We start from the raw sequence: 7288 nt of genomic DNA on the forward strand, positions 1-7288 counted from the left end.
GTGCATACTGCATTGAGTGTGCAGAGAAGCAGTCCCTATAGTAATAGTTAATTGGGGCTTTCATTAATTAATATATCAAAAAATGATTTTAATGTTCCCAAAGGACCTATAATGTTTATATTTTATTATACTTAAAGCACGAATTGTGCATGTGTTTTGTATCCCTTAATGAGCGAAATAAAATTCTAGTACATTTTGTAATAGCTATATATATATATAAGTTCAACAACTTTTAAACACTTGAAGGGCTGCATAAAGTTAATTGCGACAGGCGAAATAGCTAAGGCTTAAAACTGATGACAGGTAACAGTAAAATAAATGAGCGCCCAAAGCAACCAAGACAACGTCAAACTAAAATAGTAGGTTGCATTAGAAAACATCGCGAGCAACGTGTCAGAGTAGAGGTTACAATTAAAGTATGTGGCTTAATTAGCGCGGACTGTCAACAAGGCCGCTGACGTCACGTTTCCGAAGGCTACCGAAGTTTTTCCCTTAGCTGAGACCATTACAAAAAAAAAAATATACGTCCCTCACCAGATACTTGATCTCAATGCTTCATCAAGAAAAAGAGGAATGGACACATTCCCCATAACAGCAATACACGTACGCTGCTTATAAATTGTTTCTTCCGCCTATATAGTTTCTGCAGTAAGTCATGACTTCAGCGCAGTGGCGTTCATCGTGTTTGAGTGAAGTTAATTCTGTGCATTGAAGAACGTTTAGGAAAATATAATTGTAGTAACAATTGCTTAAGCTCCCTCAGTCCCCACCCCAACTTCTCCATCTTTTAGATTCTCATTCAACACATCACATGTAACAACCGCACAAGTGCTGTCCATAGGGCCAAACAGTCACGTTTCAGCATTGGGTGCCACGAACGAGATGAAGATGGATCTTTCCCAAGAACGCCAACAAACCACCGACATGCCGGTCGTGCTTCCTAATGCAGACATTGACGAACCGTTCTCTGGACGCGCTCGTTGCCAGCCATCCTTGTGAATCTGGACTCGTGAATGATGATGACTTTCCCCCAAATGCCGCTAATTTGTCCAGCGGTGCACGTCTGCACACAAGTCTGGTGGTGTGCCCGTATCGGCGGTTCGCTGACGGCAGCACCTCGATCTGTGTAGACAGATTTCGTGGTCTGCTGAAAGGCGTCTACTCATATGCTCTGCACCGATGGTTCTGTTATAGAGTTCTCGACCTTGTGAACCAATCGTCATAATCTCTTGATCAACATTCGGGATCGTCTGACCGAGGGTGTCGTTTGATCAGTGCTGCCCATCATCTGAAGTCGTACTTAAATTGATGAATGACAAAATGGCTCATTTGTGTGTGTGCCAACCACCACCACCCTTCTCCCTCTCTTACACACACGCAAACACAAAAGAAATAGGGGAAACATTTTCCTAGAAAATAGTTTGTATAACTGTGTAAGCACGTAAAATATATATTGTGCAAACACAGGGAAAGAAGTCAGCACATTATTGTTGTTTTAAACTAATTATATTGATAAGTATAACTTTTTTCCTAGCATTAAGGGGAGTCTGTCCATATATCATTTAAGCATATAAAATATGTTGCACAAACACAAGCTGTGCATTACAGTTGAAATGAGTGTAAATGGCTTTATTCTCTCAAACTGCTCCACCTCTCTTGTCAGTTCCCCTCTGGAAGAAAGGTCTTGACTATATAGTACATGTAGCAGTCAACAGGTGTTCTCTCCGCCAGCGCACAAAGGTGGACAAGCCAGAACCAGACAAACCGTGCCAGACTCTCGCATTAAGTGGGCTAATTCACGGTTGGCTTTTATCATATTGTTTTCTGCTACCCACTATCAAAACTATTATACTTCGACAAGAGCAGGCAACTATGAAAGTGAGGGGCTGTATTACGTGATACAGAAAGCCAACATTGAAGAGTTAACTGGGAGCTCGCGGTGGAATGGTGAGAAAGCTGTTCTCAGTGACGGTACGCGTTCGCCCAGGATGGTCTTTGTTATCGGTGCTGTTAGCGTCTATCTTGAGAAAATATTGCGAGATGTGCTTCATGAGCACTACACTTCGGAGTCCATCGGGGGTTGTGTATGGTGGTGGAAGAGAGACCTTTAAGCAACTTTCGCTTTGTCAACGACATCGATCTGATGGCAGGCAGTGGGTTGCAGACTATTACAAACTCGCCGCCGGTGTGAACGCGTATGAGGTGGAATCAGCTCGGACAAGAGGAAAAATAATGGCGAACACTGTCTAACAGGGAAATCAGATATCAATATGAATGGCGTATAGCTTGAGGAGGTACCGAGCTTCGAGTACCAGCATGGGCATGTCACTTTTTTAAGGACGGTAGGTGTGTGTATGTGCGCATATGCACGTATGAGGGAGGGTGGGAGGGAAGAGTGTATATGCCTGTTGTTTGAAGCAGAATGTGTAAATATACATATATCTTGTATAAATGAAATTAAGGAACTGACAAGCTTTATCGTTTGTTACTGAAAAGAATTTTGTACAGATGTACAAAACTAGCTGATGTTTAAGGGACTAAATCTAGTCTCATCTTCAACACGTACGTGGCAGGTAAATGATAAATTGTGGTGTAAATTGAAAAACAGATTTATCTTTCTGTGTTTATGTGATCTATAGGGGAAAGAGAATGACATGGTAAAACTGATTTCCCAGGTAAGTAGTAAATATAGTTGTCATATATATGTAATTTATACAAGGAATTCTACCTGAAATATATTGTACATGCAAATTTCTTAAGAAGCAAAGTTTTTTGGTCTATTTTGAAAATGAAGTCTTGGATGCACATCCAGTATTATTTTCATTCTTTGGCTGTTGAGCATATATTGGAGCCATCGAATGGTATAGTCTTCTGTTCCACATCTTTGATCACCTTCGTTGTCTTCAACTCGTTCTTTCTCAGTGATAACTGTTGCAATGTTCATCAGAACAAGGAAGCTGATATTTATGTGAAGAGTAAACTTTTTAAGTCAGATGCCACATGGTCTGCACTGATAAACTCAACAAACTGTCCCCAGTCTTTATTTTCTTATGACTATTGTCTTAACAGTTCAGACTCTGTACATATTCACATGTGTACACAGCTAATAAAACACCCTCTCATCCCAAAGTTTAAAAAAAAAAAACTATTGCAACTGAAAAAATAAAAAATCTAAGTGACATTTGCATATGCATCTGTATGTTATTTAATAATGAAAGATGATAACAAAAGGGTTATCATATTAATTTTTAAATAGTTGCACTTTCCCACCCCACCTACCTAAGCATACCTGATTTACCTGAATCTTAAATAGCTATAAGTACTAGGTATCAGAAAATGAAAGATATGATCATATAAAAACTAAATATGTACTTCCAGACAAGTTTTAACAGATTATAGCTTTGCTATCAAATAGACATTGTGTGACCTTTAGTCACTTCCAGTTAACACAACTGTTGTCAGCATTATGGAACAAATAGTGGGTCCAGTCTGCTAAAGGATACATTCATGTAAACACTACAGAGTACTTTTGTTAATATATGCTACTGATTTATTTAATCTTTTCCAGCACCCCAATGTGTACAAGGCAGACAGACCTCTTACCCACAAATGCATTCTGGAATAATCTGATAACATACTTCATTCCAGTACAGAACTGGTAATGAACAAATAACAGATAGCAGCATTATTTTGGCAGGCATATTTATAACAAGTTTTGCATAAATGAAAGTGTTAGGCTTTTATGATTTTTTAAGCAGAATACACAGTTTGGCCTAGTTTTTGCACAGGAAAACCATAGTCATAAGCACATTTGCCTTCATCATACATTTTCTGATAGACCAATGACAAAGCAATTTGGGTACATGCTGGGGCCATTTTACCAAACTATTTTGCTAAGTTGTTTGTCACTGCAGCGTTGACCAGTCAGTGCCAGTTAAGAAGACTCCTTATCATGTCAACAAAAAAAAAAAAAAAATACTGACTGGTAAGTGGAATATGTATATATACCAAGGTACAAAATCCCAGGGTGAAAAATGGCAAATTCTTTAAAAACTGATTATTGAATACAATGAAAATTCAGCATACAACACACAAAAATTCAGTCTGTATTAACTCATTAGTTTTAATCAGCAGACAGCATGGAACACATTAATGCAATGATTATTCAAGCAGCTAAACACATGCTGATAAAAACTATCCCTGGACACTTCTGAATGGGTTCTCAATTATTAATGTAACTTCTTAGATGCTAAATCAGTGAAAGCTAATTTCCAATAAACAATAGTTGATAATAATAATGACTGGAGTCACCTGTCAAAACACTAATACAAAATGTCTATAATAAAGAGATATAACTGGAAACAAACATTTTAGTATCCTCTAGAACAGGGGTGGGCAAATAGCGGCCCGCGGGCCGCATGCGGCCCGCCAAGTGGTTCTCTGCGGCCCGCAGAAGTCCTTTGGCAACACAAAAAAAATATTACCGAAAACAAGTTACGCTTAGTCCCTTCCCACGCCTGCTGCGTACGTAATGGCCGGCCTTGAACTGTCTCGCCGGTAACCAGTGAACCCTTTGTTACACCTGAGTTACGAAGCGGCTGACCAACTTAGGAAGGTCGTGACCAGAGAGTGCGGGAGGGGGATGTATGCGTGCGTACCCACCTTCACACACAAACCGTCGCAGCGTACTTACGCACGCACACGCGCGCGCTCACACCCACACACAGTTACCCTCGACACGTGGACACACACACTTAACAAGACTAGGAAGTCTGGTCCCACGGGTGGAGGAGGGGGACAAATAAAGGTTGAGACTACGTTTGCGTAACCATGTGGGAACAGACAAAGGACGGTTTCTGGAACGTTCGACTGGGACAGGATAATAGTGTATTTTGAGTGGTACAAGGCCTTTGAGTTGTAGAAGTGAGAGTGGAAGAAAGGCAGCTGGCCAATCATTTCCGTTATTTTAAAAGAATTGTTCAGCAAAATTGTATTCAAAAACATTTTTCTCATTAAATTGTGTGTGTTAAGTTGTTCATTCTGGTTTTATATTTATTCCTACAGTGTTACATATTTCATGTGCTCATTATTAAATAAATGCGTTTGTTTACAATTTGGCGATTTTACGTCGTTTTGTATTCAATTACAAGGTGCGGCCCTCGGACTAGTCATGACCCAGCAATGCGGCCCTCGCAACAAAAAAGTTTGCCCACCCCTGCTCTAGAAGTAGCTTACCATTTCATACATCATTGTCACATAAGAGAAAGTAATATTTGAGCCATACTACCTTGCCCTGCAAGGAAAAAGTGCACCAAAAGCCCCAGAAAACATCAGTAAAATCAGTATTTTTTATGCTGACATGTGTTGCTAGTGATTTGCTGACACTGCACATAATCATGCATATATTTAATCATGCATCACAGCATGCATAAACGAAAAACATTTGTCCTTTTATTTGAAGGGGTTGTAAAAACAAGGCAAACTAAGAACATTTCTAGAAAACTGTGTAACACACACATACTACAAAGTGATAGCAGTGTAGTTACAAGTTATAAGGACTTGGCCATTACATGCAGACCCCAAAACTTACAAGCAGAGTGACCATGTGTGGCCTAACCATTAAAGACTAAGAAATTCTTTAATAGGAAATATCAGCAATATACCTGTTCCAGTTTCGAACATGTAATCGACAGCAGCAAATCACAGCTATCAAAAAACTGCAGTACAGGTTTCCCTTTAAACTATGAATTTACAACAAAAAGAAAAGTATGCACAGCAGATATGACAGCTATTTTAAAATGTAACAGAGCACAAAACAAATGCCAGCTACAGAGAAAGTGCATTACACCCCTGCTCTTCACATCTGATCAGATGACCATACACTAACCAAAAAGATGCTACAAGCATTCATGAAGGTGCACCATGTTTCCAAAACCAAAAAATCACCAGCAGTTATGATGAAGAATTTGAGGACTGCTTGTAGATACTACAGTCTTCAAATTAAAAAATGAGTCATCTTTCAGACCTTAGTGTTAAAGAGACAGGGTACAGTGGAAATGCAAATCAAAATGCATAAATAATGCCCACTAGATATAGTAGCAGCCAAGATTGTAGATTGGGCATCTGGTACAGATATTGCAGTTTAAAAAATTAAACAGACTGCTATAAACATAATACAAAATGAGCTTGTGTCAACTGCCATGTAATAAAGCTCTTTTCTGTGCCCAGTTTTAAGAATAAAGATGATAGTGAAGTGATTCTTTTTGTCTGAATGTAAGCATGCTGCTCAGAGGAAAATCAGCTTACCTACTATTGAATTTCGATAACCAAAAGTAAATTAAATACCACTTCCTTTGTGGTCTGTTATAAACCTACATTTTAGCACAAGTGTGAACTTACAGAAAGTAATGCTGGATTTTGGTCAGTTATGGACTGTCCTGTGCATTTAAATATGGGAGTCAATGGCAAATTGAGAAATAAATAAGGTTCAAGTATTGTTATAGAGAAAATCAGATGTTATATACAGTGACAGAGATTCTTTCCCCAACATACAACACTGAAGACATCTCATCTAGTCTTTTGCCATTTCTCGTGAATTTAAGTGCTGGATGACTACATTTTTTTAAAAGATACGGTCCTTTTTTGGGAAAAAAAAAAGTTTGATGTAGGCATTTCTACACAGACACTTATATGATGTAAAGATACCTATATTCATAAGAAAGGTTTAGCATTTAAATTGCATTCCAACATCTACATCCCCTAAATTTTTTCCTTAAAAAAATAACTTCTTTTCACTCTTAAAAAAAATTGATGTTTTCCCTTTTGTAAGCATACAAATAATAGTTTAATTTTGGCGTTAACTATTTGGCACATGACAATAACATGTCAGAAAAATGTCTTAAAATATAGAACTGTGAAATTTTAAAGTGGTAAATTTTTTTATTAACATTTTGGAAGAAGGTAATGCAGTAAATGCCGCCCCCCCCCCCTTCCAACTCAAACTTGCTGTTAGCATTGCTGCCAGCAAAAACCAACAGATCTTTCTTCCTTATTTAATCTTGCCTTACAAGTGCTGTCCAATAAACACCTCTCTTTGCATACACATACACAACACACAGATTAAAAGAAAGTCTGACTTCAACCAAAAGGCAAATATGAAAAATACATGAAAATTGTGTGTGAGAGAGTGTGCAAGCGCACACACACAGGAGAAATGAGAGAATAATTCTTAGTTTATAAACTAATTATACTGGCAAATGATAATGTGTAAGACAGACTGAAGATAAAA

The sequence above is a fragment of the Pomacea canaliculata genome, linkage group LG3 (genome assembly GCF_003073045.1).
Source record: "Pomacea canaliculata isolate SZHN2017 linkage group LG3, ASM307304v1, whole genome shotgun sequence".
Taxonomy (NCBI): domain Eukaryota; kingdom Metazoa; phylum Mollusca; class Gastropoda; order Architaenioglossa; family Ampullariidae; genus Pomacea; species Pomacea canaliculata.